The sequence below is a fragment of the Patiria miniata genome, unplaced genomic scaffold (genome assembly GCF_015706575.1).
Source record: "Patiria miniata isolate m_02_andy unplaced genomic scaffold, ASM1570657v1 HiC_scaffold_10, whole genome shotgun sequence".
NCBI lineage: Eukaryota > Metazoa > Echinodermata > Asteroidea > Valvatida > Asterinidae > Patiria > Patiria miniata.
Genome location: NW_024037048.1, coordinates 20,243,382 through 20,256,195, shown reverse-complemented (window position 1 = coordinate 20,256,195; position 12,814 = coordinate 20,243,382). Strand labels below are relative to the sequence as shown.

Below are 12,814 nucleotides of genomic sequence, written 5' to 3'. Positions count from 1 at the left end.
CCTAGCCGTAGCCACGTCTATGGAAAGCGGCTGAGGTCACTTCCCATAGACTACTGTACTTTCTAGCCGTAGCCTCATCATTGGGAATTCACTGAATCTGGGGAACTTTTCAAGAGTTCCAAGTTGTATAATGCCTCCTTTTAAATACCAACAGACCAGTAATTTCTCATTTGGTATAATCAAAGGGAAGACATATTCTTAGTTGTTTCAAGAAAGAAAACACCAGGCTGCCAAGGCTTACAAAGAACTAACAATTAAGAGATCTCGTCTATGGAAATACATAGCTTAATATGATGGAATTTAAAAAAAAAAAAAAAAAAGTACACAATTGACATTATGCTGATATACATAGGACCACTCTCCAGAGGGCGCTATTCAATGTATCTGTTCACTGTACACAGAGTTCCATTGTGAGTAACCAGTATTGTAGTACTCATACTGATAGAAATGACTCATACTCAGACAAAGTACTCATACTCATACTTGTCATGCCAGAATATGCGTACTCGTACTAGTACTCAAGGCAAAGTACTCGTCTTTGTATTTGAATTCATGATGACGAAGTACTTCAATGTGTCCTTGTGCCCATGGCAACGTACTCGTACTCAAACTCATGCTGACAAAGTACTTGTACGTGCACTCATCGCGAAGAACTCACACTCATACTCAACCTCACGATGACAAAGTACAAACTGCAACACTATAAGTAACGCTACCACCTACCATGATTAAACCGGTTAGATAATTTCCACGTAGTTAGCCGGGAAGTATCCCGTGTGACCGTTTAACTCTCCATCGATCCAATTCTCGTCGATCTTACTGACGATGCTGATGATGTCGCCCTCCTGAAACCCCAGTTCGCCCTCGTTTTCTGCCTCAAAGTCGTACAGTGCCTTGCAGCGTTCCTTCGTTGCCGTTACAGGTACTGAGAAATTGGAAATAAATATCACAAAATCAATTGAAAAATAGCAAATTTATTCAGTTTGCACAAATTTGCAAGGTACCAGTTACAACTAATATTCACATGTCAGTTGACAGATGGTTGGTTGGTGACCTGTTTTTACTGAGCAACATTTTCTGTCCGGTTTGAAAGCCTACAGGTTGCAAACCAGCGAATAAACTGCCATAGACCTCAGTGATAAATACTTCCACTTCTAAAGATCAGGACAAATACTCACAAGTCTCTAAAGGTGCTTGAGGCACACATCAAATTAAACTTATTTCATCATCTTTCATTTCATCAAGTTTTGGTGGGTAATCCAATGAGTTTTGGGAGAAAATTCCATCCAAAGATGATTACCCCTGAAAGTAGTCCTGAAGTCCATCGCCATTTTGAAAAACGATGTCTATGCTCCATTGCAAAATAGAGCAAATTTAGGGCCTACTGGTAATTTCATCCAAATTTCGTCCTCATCACGGCATGGACCCTTCTTGTTTTACAAACCCTCAAGTTCACGGCCCACAAAATGCTCCAATACATGTAGCAAACAAATTGAGGGCATTCAAATGGTGATTTGGCCAGGGAAGGCAATTTGGGGCCTATTTACTGGCCTGCAACCTTAAGCAAACTGTGTGCTGAGCTGGAGCATGAGATCCCTGTTGACTTACCTGGTGCGTTGTAATCCACCGTTGACGGGTACGCGTCGGTGTCGTCTCCGTCACTGGAGTCTCTCTTCGTGGAGTAAGAGTTGAAAGTACTTCTGGGTTTGCGTTCTGATTTGGGTCGACTGCCTGCCTCCTCAACCCTGGAAAACATCACAGAACATTGAGAAGGATGGTAACTGACAAGTTTGGGTATTATAGTCAGTCAGTCACAAGGCCATCGCAAGGCCATCACAAGTCATCACAAGTCAATCACAAGTCATCACAAGTCATCACAAGTCAATCACAAGTCATCACAAGTCAATGACAAGTCATCACAAGTCAATGACAAGTCCATCACAAGTCAGTCACAAGTCATCACAAGTCAATCACAAGTCATCACAAGTCAATGACAAGTCCATCACAAGGCCATCACAAGGCCATCACAAGTCAATCACAAGTCATCACAAGTCGTCACAAGTCAATGACAAGTCCATCACAAGTCAATCACAAGTCAGTCACAAGTCATCACAAGTCAATGACAAGTCCATCACAAGTCAATCACAAGTCAGTCACAAGGCCATCACAAGTCCATCCCAAGTCCATCACAAGTCAATCACAAGTCAATGACAAGTCCATCACAAGTCAATCACAAGACAATCCCAAGTCAATCACAAGTCCATCACAAGTCCAGCACAAGAAAAGTCATCACAAGTCAAGGGTGTAGGTGGGGATGTGGGGTGTAGGTGGGGGTGTGGTTGATCTGTCGCAAATGGAAGAGTTTGAGAAAAGGGATATCAAGTCCAAATTTCAGCCAAGGAAACTCATTTTGGTTAAAATAAGAGCGTTTTGAAACTTCACTTTCAAAATCGAACACTTTACTACACGAGAACAAAGAAATGTCTCCACAAGGATACAAATTTTAGAAGGTGAGGGGGTGGGGTGTGGGTGGGGGTGGGGATGGAGGGATGGGGGGATGGGGTGGGTGGTGTATGTTCTGGACCTCTGATGTTAGGGTTGTTTAACCTTTTATATTTCTTTCTGATTTAAGTTTCACAAATCCGTTGATGACGAGAAGCATCGATTTAGAAAAAAGTAACCCCTACTTCTCTTCATTTTTTTTTGATTATCAAACATGGACACTTGTTGTGAGTGGGGGGGGGGGGGGGGGGCAGATTTCCCCTGTTGGCATACCTTTCATTGAGTGTTGACAGAAGGCTTTCCAAGACCTCCGCAGACTGTTTGTGGTATTCTAGCTGTGCCTCGGCTAACGCTTGAAGCTGTAACACCTGCTCAACCTGTTAAAGAAAACAAGGTGCATTTTCAAGGATTGCATTAAAACAATTAAATTACATGGCAATTTAAAGAATATCTTACACAACAGAAATAAATAGGAAACCGTCAATCTCTTCACCCATACAATATCGGTATAAATTATTCTTCCATGGTTGAACTGAGAGAAATATCAAATAAATGCGAAGAAATATAAAGTGAAAAGTTGTTCTTGAGACTCAAAGAGTGGTATCTGATTGAGTAGTAAGATGCTCTAGTGCATCTTGGCTCATCTTTGCTCCGATTTGTCAGGTACTTACATCACTCTCAAGGAGGTTCCTCATCCCGTTCTCAGCAAGCTCCTGAGATTCGTGAAACTTCTCTTCTGCAAATTGGATTTCTTCTTCAGGAATTGTGCTTCCTGCAACACAAACAAAAACAAGATTGATGAGAACAAAAGTCAGACATATTGGCTCAGAATTATCCAAGATGCCAGTATTTTCCTGGTGTGGAAATGTAGTATAATTCCTGCATCATGCAAGCATGCATTAACCCTAACAGAACTCAACCCATCAAACCCCAACGGCATGTTTAGTGGGAATCTGTCAGGATGGGTACAGTACCCTTAAACTGACAGTCTTTTACATTGGGTTGGCACACCTCCAGAATCAAAGTCAGAAATATGTGTGAGCAGTTTCCCATATGGCATTGTATGGTGTTGGAATTTGTCAGGATGGGTATGGTTCCTGGTACATCATGCTAGGGAGTTAGAGTTAATCTGTCACCATGTACACAATGAGTCATAAAGAAAGTGACCAAATTAGAAACTTATTTCAAAAAATATGTGGCTCGCTCTGTTTAATAAAAATAGGGGTAAAGTACTTGTTATTGACTAGTAACTGTGAAAATTTCACGTAATTTGCATACTCTACTCCCAAGTAATGACTATTTTGATACAATGATCCAAAATTCAGTTGTCCACCACTGATCATTTATCATTCTACAAACAAATAAATACCCATTAAATACCATGAAACATGAACGTTTTCCCACCTCCATGAGTGAATGGAAAAACGGACAAAAACGGACAAAAATCGCCATCAATATTTCAGAAAAAAAGAGTGGACTTGTTCCTCGTAATCGAAACACAAAATCTGACAGTAAAAATATTGTTTCAGTCTTGACTCAAATGATTGAAATCTCATTGGCATTTGAATGCCTGTGTGTAATCTGTAATTCTCACTCAGCTCAATAGCTTCCAATGGCATTCCATGGACAGCTACATTTTGTATACTTCATTCGTCTATTAAATTTGATTGCTTTTTAAGATTTTTTTGTATTAATCCAGGTTTTTTTTCCAAAATGGCGGCGGACTTAGTGATTCAACAACTGCTTCACGAACGAACAATTTATACACAAACATTTCATCAATGAAATGCTGTTATTATCCTCGTCCAAGATGTTTAGATTATTTTAAACGTGGCCCATGTACGCCAGCTTTCGTGAAATCAATCGCAAGTTCATTGCGTGGCCGCGCAATAAGTTTGTTGCGTGTAAGTCCTACGCATGGCGTAAGTTACGCACTGTTTTGTGAAATCAGCTGCATAACAAAGTTCCGTACTTATTACAACTCACACATATTTAACACTTAGACTTTCTCAATTTCGTCCTCGGAAAAAGTCACTTTTTTACACTTTTTCGAGTTTGAGTCCACACAAAAATGATTTGGGTCAATTTTTTTCATCAATGCAATTGAATATTGACCAACAAAATGCGCAAACAGGCTCATAAATATGTATGAGATGTAATGAATATTCATGATACCTCCATATGTACAAATTCATGTTATTTCTGACAGAATCAGCTACAACCAACATTAACTCTTTGCCAGTAATTGTCCTTCTTTAGTAGACACAATAATTAACAACAGTTACAAATTACATTCTAAAACTTGTAACACAATATGTCTTTTGATGTTAAACTAAAAACACTCTTAAAGGGAAAATACAACATTTGCAAACATCAAAAAATAAAACTACCAAATCATTTTGAAATACCTTGCTGGACTGTTAGTGAATGACAGTGTAAAGCATCCTGTAAAATCATGGCACCTGGTATACTGTCATTTTCAAGAAAAGTGGTATTTTTGTATCAATTTCCAACGCTGATCGGCCGATCAGCGTTGGAAACAACTGGCTTTTTTTTCAAATACTGGCCCCAATTGACCATCGCACTTGTTTGCAATCGATTACAAACCTATGAACGGGTACGAGCAAGCTAGACTGGTTCCCTGACCTTACAATTCCCCAATGTATGTAAACTGCTCTCTTTCTTCTTATATGGAGTCAGGGAACCAGACTACAGGAAAATGATCGTTTTTCTTGGTTTTTATAGCATTTTCGAACCCAAAACCTCAAAAAAGTCAGTGTAACTATATTTGCTATATATTTCCAACCCCCCAATTCCATCCATTTCTGAAAATTACAGCAAAAGCAAATGATGTATATTCCCTTTAAAATCAACCCTTTTTTTGGTCAATCTGAAGATCTTCCACTGCAACTTTTCTTTTTCTTTTTGAAGATCTTGTTGAAGTTTTATTGATAACATAAATTGTCGTATTTCATCACCCAGTAAAACAGACATTTTTGGTCTTTGGACTGTTGCTTGATTTGGATGTGCTTAAAATAAACTGAAAAAATGAAATGAAAACGGAATGATAATCTCCAATCAAGAAAACATAGCAGCTGGCTTAAACATGCAGGCAAAGTGAAAATGCTGGCTACGTTTGTTCTATGACATGCTGTTAGTGTTCCAAGCAGGATGTTTAAAAACAAAACATGCAAGTTTCATGAGGACGTTCCCGTGAAATGCCAAACAAAATAAAGGAAGTAACATGCACAAGCTAGCATCAAAACCAAAACAAAACCAAAACTGCAAAATGACAAAGTGAACTCTAATCCAGTTTTGATTTTCAAAAAAAATGACTACCGAGCTTTAGAAATCTGGGATAATATATTTCAAAATAGCGGTGTTTGGTATAGCAACGTTCCACTGTATATGAGAATGTAATTTCCAGTAACCCTGCTTAACCCTTCTGTTAGTGAGCATAAGCCATGTCTGAATGACATGGCTACGACTAACACTAGCCCACATGGGAAGTGGCTTCATCTGCTTCCATAGGTGCAACTAATGTATTAGCCGTAGCCACTTCATTCTGACGTGGCTTTACACTTTTTCCTTTCCCTTCATTTTCGACTCTGCACCCACGGCAAAATCTACAAATATATAGCACTACTGCCTACTCTATAGCCCAGACTGCTGGCTAAATTTGATACGCTTTAGGCTGACAATCCATGTGTCCATGTTTGACGTGCGTATTGCGTTTTGCATACCAGTTGCGTATCTGCGATGCGTACTCTGAAAATCCACGAGTACGTATTTCTCGGCACACTTGACCGACGTAAAAGCTCATATTCCCACAATGTATGACTGGTCTTAACGCAGCAGGGATAGCGCAATGCGCAATACAGGTACATGGACCTATGTATGTATGCACATTGCTTATCAAACAACTGATTTCTACACATCAGGAAGTGCGCACTACGCATGACGGACACACAGATTTTTGGCCTTATACTGTATTTTCTGAATCCTCAATCAATTCTGATCTATTTCACCACAATATTTTCTACGAAATGCTACGCAACAAAATCGGTGTTGACATACCACCTGCTGCTGAGAGGAACCGACGAAAACGTTTTTACGGGTACATGGAAAGTAAAAATAGAAACATGATGTCATCATAGGATAATAGACCAATGGGCTCTTCGCACAAGTACCCCCTCAACGGTAGGAAAGGGAGAGTTGGGGTCGGGGAGACGACTGGGAGAGACATTTGAACGCATTGCCAACGACGCCTGACGCCACAGGAAGACGGTATGGCTTTGTGCATATTGGGAATGAAAGTAGTCAGGGTACCATGCGCTATACGTAGTGTGTCCTATCCACTGGACTATTGAAAGTGATCAAATAGCTCCCTCTCCTGTTTGCGCATGGAGACCATTAATCTAAGCAGCCGTTGGATTCCTTTGTATTCAGTTTGGTCGTTTTTTTTTTATCCCGGAGGCTGTCTAGACCAATCCTGAAGGGGTAAACGTTTATTACGGACATGTAACTGATGAACTAACTAAAACACACTTTTATAAGATGGACTTTTGCGTCGGGGTGATATAAATCAAATTAGGTTTTGCCTTTCACTGACGTTTAAACACTGTATACTCAGTGTGTTACCCACTGAGTATACAGTGTTTAAACGTCGTTGAAGGGCAATTAACCTAATTTGATTTAAAACACACTTCAAAATAGAACGTCATGATAGTACGATACACGTACAGGCTTTCAAGCAGACCCAGGTGAAAAAGAAGGAGAAAAGTAGGGTCAAAATTTACAAAAACCAACAGGACAGAAGTCGGATTTTGGAGGACAAACTCAGGATAAAAGTAGGACTGTAGTGGGCTTTCTGGGGTAGTTTTCGTTGATGCTCGCCCATGTCCACAGCATCATAAGCCTCATTTGGCATGTTCTGTACTCACAACACTTGTGCTCCATCCTCAACTAAGCTCTTGGAAGTACAGTTGCAGTACTCCTGCGCCCAAGCCCTTCATTGTGTGATTTGACAGTGTGTAACACTGCCATGAAAGTTTTCAATTAGATTAAATTTCTTCGGAGTTGTGGGACAAAAATCAAGAAAAAAGTACGAAAAAATGGAGCACAGTAAAAAAAAATTATCTAGGAAAAGTAGGAAAACTTAAAAGCCTGCACGTACATGTGGACTGAGGTTAATCTATTACATGGACATTTATCACAGTTGTTAATCTTAAGCATCTAGCATTCTACATACACACATTCACAATATTGTTGTAGGGAAAGTACAAGGTAATATTGTGCATTAACAAAGGTCAACAACACTATCTATTCTCATTTTTGAAACTCACAGACAATTTTGCTTATTGTTAGTTCAAACTTGTAGTGAGCTATGGGTGTACACTATGGGTGCTAAGCACAATAAGGGACCATTCATGACGAGTCTAGGAACTAGACTATTGACATACCGACCAAACCTGCTAATGCTGATGAGTATGTAGATGATGCACAGTGAAAAATGAAAGTAAAACATTAATACAGTGAGTGGTAAAAAAAAAAATGATGTTGAATTCAAAGGTGTGGACAATTCCTTCATATCGACGTCAATTTACAGGATTTCATGATTAAACTCTTCTATTAGAGACAGTTAGGCCTATCGATCAAAGTAACAAAGTTCAGTTCCCGATGACAATATCCACTTTTGGAAACAATATTTGGCAGATCATATTGGCCACTGAGTGAATATGGTTGACACAAAGTTCAAACTTTTTCTCGACTGTCCAAACTAAGTCCTCAAAAAATCTAAACCACAATTAAAGGCTTGCAAGGAACACTATTTTCAATGCAATTTTTGTTTTTCTTTTAGTGCAAACAAATATTATACGCATTATACAGTATGTCCAAAAGAAATGTCCGTCTGACTATTTTTGAAATAACTACAAAACCATGAAGTCCAATTTGAAAAAGTTTGATTGTGCAGATACTCCCTATCTTGGCCTCAACCCCGATGAGTTTCATTTAATTTCAGTCACGCATCGCTGCACACTTGTCAATTGATCACAACAACATTTTGGGACACTGTGACCAAGTTCCTTGCCTTATTCAATTTCAGTGCTGTGTTAAGTAAGCTGTGTAAAATCCTGCATGTTGTGAAAAGGGCTGCAATTGGGATTGGAATCATTTGCCTGGCTATCAGTCATCACGGCAAGCCCTCGGTTTAATGCTCAAGGGCAAATGATTCCAATCCCAAACCACATCAGACTTTTTTTCACAGACACTTTTTTGGGACATACTCTATGACAATTAATAATGATAAATTTAGTGTCAGGTTAACAATAACACTTTGGAAGTCTGATGGTTTATTTTTGTTTTAGCTATGATATTTTAGTAATGTAAGATGATTTGATATGATGGAGTTGAGATAATCTGTCGCCTACCTTTTGCTTGCTTCTTCTTTTTGTAGTCAAAGTCAAGACGTCGCCCCTATAACTTCTTCCGATGGTGCTGTAGAAATCAAACATTTGACAAGACACATTTGCACATTGCTGTAAGGCTCCTTATATAAATTATGGGTCAAAGTGTGACAATTTTCGAGCCCTGTTATCTCTGAACGTTTTTATTTCCTGTTCAAGTATCATTAAGAATGACTTCAACAATTTGTTGGGTAGGTTGTCTGCTTCACATAATCACTCTTGGCGGACGACTGCATTAACTCTAACCTTCCCAAATCCTCCCAAATCCTCTTTGCAAAATGGAGGATTTTGCAGGATTGAGGCTGTTTAATTGGCAAAAATGTGTGGCTGATTTTGCAGGATGCAGTGTGTCAAGGTCTTGGGCCGGGCCTTGTGTTTGTTTATGCTCAGCTGTGCATAAATTATACTTGAAGTCCTCCGCACTGCTCTAGGATGTCACTGGCTCTGCCTCAACATATTGACAGTGATTGCTGGAGCATTTTGTAGGATTGAGGCAGTGATCATTCTTCCACGGATCACATTCAAGAAATAATGGAGGATTTTGCAGGATTGAGGCTGCATGCAAATTTGACACGGAGGCAGTTGGAGGATTTTGCAGCATCATCGCAAAAATGCCCAGGGAGTTAGGGTTAAGAATGACTTTAAACAATTTTGTATTCGTTGTGTAGGTAGTTTGCTATTCATAATCACCCTTGGAGGACGACTGCATTAAGGAGTGCATCAGAATTATAAAATCACAGATGTCAGATGTAACAGGGACAGGAAAAAAGTGGACCCCAAATTTATCGAATGACCCAAAGTACACAGGCATAAGTTACAACCCAAATCAACCAGTAATCGATCACTGGTCTTGTATCAATTTTTTTCCAGATTGGCCACAATTTGTGCTTGAATTTCCCCGCAGGTGGCTGTGCAACACAGTCCTGCTTCTATCAAAATCAACCAAATTCTGTCAGATTCTGTAAGATGGAACTCACGTTGATCTCTTTCAGATCTTTGTTCTTGAGATGATCCAGGGGATCCAGGAAGTTCTGTCTGACGCTCAGATCGAAGGCGCCCTTGACTTCAGAAAGTTGCCTCAGTGATTCTCCCATCTCGACCATCGCTGTAGCTGTATCCAACAAATAACCAAAACAATTTTTTTTTTTAATGATACCTATAAAAAACAACATTTTATTGTTCTGTTGTTTCCACTAAAACTAAACAGCTGTGCTAAGTATACCCTGGGAGCTGAGATTGTCTATGAAATGCATGGTCTATGAAATGCATTATTAGACAGAGTAAATAAAAAAACGGTTTCCCGTCTGCTTTTTTTTTACCTCCACCATGAGGTGAGGTATATGTTTTCATCGGCCTTGGTTTGTCTGTGAACAGGATAACTCAGGATAAATGCGGAGGCACTAGGCTCACATGAATCGCGCACTCCGGACTCCTTCGACCAAAACATTTGCGAGCCTCGTCTTTAAGAACGCGTGCACGTAGTCGTGGCGCAACCTCAAAAATGGCTTCTAATTTTGTTTGCCGGATTACGCTATATGAGAATGTAATTTCCAGCAACCCTGGTTAACCCTTCTGTTAGTGAGCATTAGCCATGTCTGAATGACATGGCTACGACTAACACTAGCCCACATGGGAAGTGGCTTCATCTGCTTCCATAGGTGCAACTAATGTATTAGCCGTAGCCACTTCATTCTGACGTGGCTTGATGCTTTTCCATTTTCCCTAATTTGTGCTTGAATTTCCCCGAACGTGGCTGTGTAACACAGTCCTGATTCTATCAGAATCAACCAGATAATGGATGATGTTAGATTTTGTAAGATGGAACTCACGTTGATCTCCTTCAGATCTTTGTTCTTGAGATGATCCAGGGGATCCAGGAAGTTCTGTCTGACGTTCAGATCAAAGGCGTCCTTGACTTCAGAAAGTTGCCTCAGCAATTCGCTCGACCATCGCCGTACCTGTATCCAAAAAAACAAAAGGCAAGATTTTATTGTTCTGATGTTTCCACCAAAATGAGAACAGCTAGGCTATGTATACCACGGGAGCTGGGATGGTCTATGAAATGCATTATTCAGCGGAAATATTTGGGAGAATTGTGCCTAAAGTTGATGATACAAGCATGGCATTTGGCACACAGTCAGAGTATGTCTTATAAAAGGGCCATCACAGATTTGCCCTTTGAAAAAATCTAGTTAACAAGCAATATTCAAAATTTTCAAAATGGCTGCCATTGGTCATTTTTCTACCTATAGTGGAATCTGGCGACCAGAATTAGCCGGTTTTTACTGCGGTGGTGTCACGCTCACACGCATACTGAACGTGTTCTTAAAGACGAGGCGCGCGTGCATTTTGGTATTCTTATTGGTCGAAGGAGCCTAGAGCACGCGCCCTACCTGAGCGCGACTCGCGCAAACATTGCGCCACCGCAGAAAATGGCTGCCATCGGATTTGTCTATATTTGTTCAAAGGACAAATCTGCGATGGCCCTATGGCCAAATATCTTTCTCGTGACATACTCTGACTGTGTGCCAAATGCCATGCTTGTATCATCAAAGGCACAATCCCATCGCCTATCTGCTGTACTAGTACATGTAGCTACAATATTGTTGGAAACAAATAAACAGACAACTGACAAATTTGCCAAATAAAGGGCGAGTAAAAAAAGCGAAACACAAACGGCTGGACCAATTTTTGATTGAAGTTTTTCCTGTAGCACTTTCAAAATCCAGGATATATGAAAGCCCAGTTATTAAACTTTCTTTTAGTACAAGAATCATTCAAATCACTCATGTACTTTTCAAGTTACGAAATTTTGAACACAACCACCGTTTTAAAGTTCTGTCCACATATCACAAAAATAGGAAGTGTTCTTGCAGCAAAGTGATAACAATTCTCACAGGGATGCATGCAAATTGTTTTCATTTTACTGAAAAAACACTTTTTGTGATCCGTGGACAGAAATTTTAAAACAGTGTTTGTGTTGAAAATTAAGCAACTTAAAAAGTACATGAGTGATTTGAATGATTCTTGTACTAAAAGAATGTTTAATAATTGGGCTTTCATATCCTAGATTTGGAAAGTGCTACAGGCAAAACTTTATTCAAAAATTGGTCCTGCCATTCGGGTTTCGTCTTTTTTGACTCACCTGTATATTGCAAATGCATGCATTTATAAATAAGAAAAAAATAAAAAAATAAAAAGTGGGTGCAAAAAAGGCAGCGGGCAGCTACGAGAAACTGGTTTATTTCTTTACTTGGCCTTGCATATATCTGAAGTGTTGGGCACTACATAAATTACACAATACTCACGGTACTATGTTGGTGGATTGGAACACTGATTAGAGCACCTTTTTGAGAGCTTTATGATCAGTCTACCACAGAAGGAAAGAGAATACATCTTGTAGTTTGCTCACTAAACGTTGAATCTTCTCCTAATTCTCTGCCGTTCTTCAGCATGACTTCTCCCAGGAATCCTACGGGTTGTTGAGGCTTGGTTCCTCCCTTGTTCTGACCAAGGACTTTGCTCATGGCTCTGGAGACTGTTCAGGAAAGACAAAACGATTGATTAGGGTCAGCACACAAATAGAAGATCTATCTCTATTTGGTTTGTTTGAAGTGAATACTTAGACCCGATTCAAACCGGTGTTCTATAGTCACCCCAAACGTAATTATTCCAAAGGTTACAATTAAAGGTAATATACGACATTTGCAAACACCAACAAACAAAACTACCAAATTATTATGAAATTCTTTACTTGACTATTGGTGAATGACAGTCTCAGACATCCTGTGAAATCATGGCACCTGGTGTGCTGTCATTTTTAAGAAAATGGGAATTGTTGTATT

General features: G+C 39.6%; 1 pseudogene; it reads right to left on the bottom strand.

Annotated features, from left to right (window-relative positions):
• Window positions 1-12,496, bottom strand: LOC119739665 (annotated as a pseudogene).
• Between the last annotated feature and the right edge of the window lie 318 nt (window positions 12,497-12,814).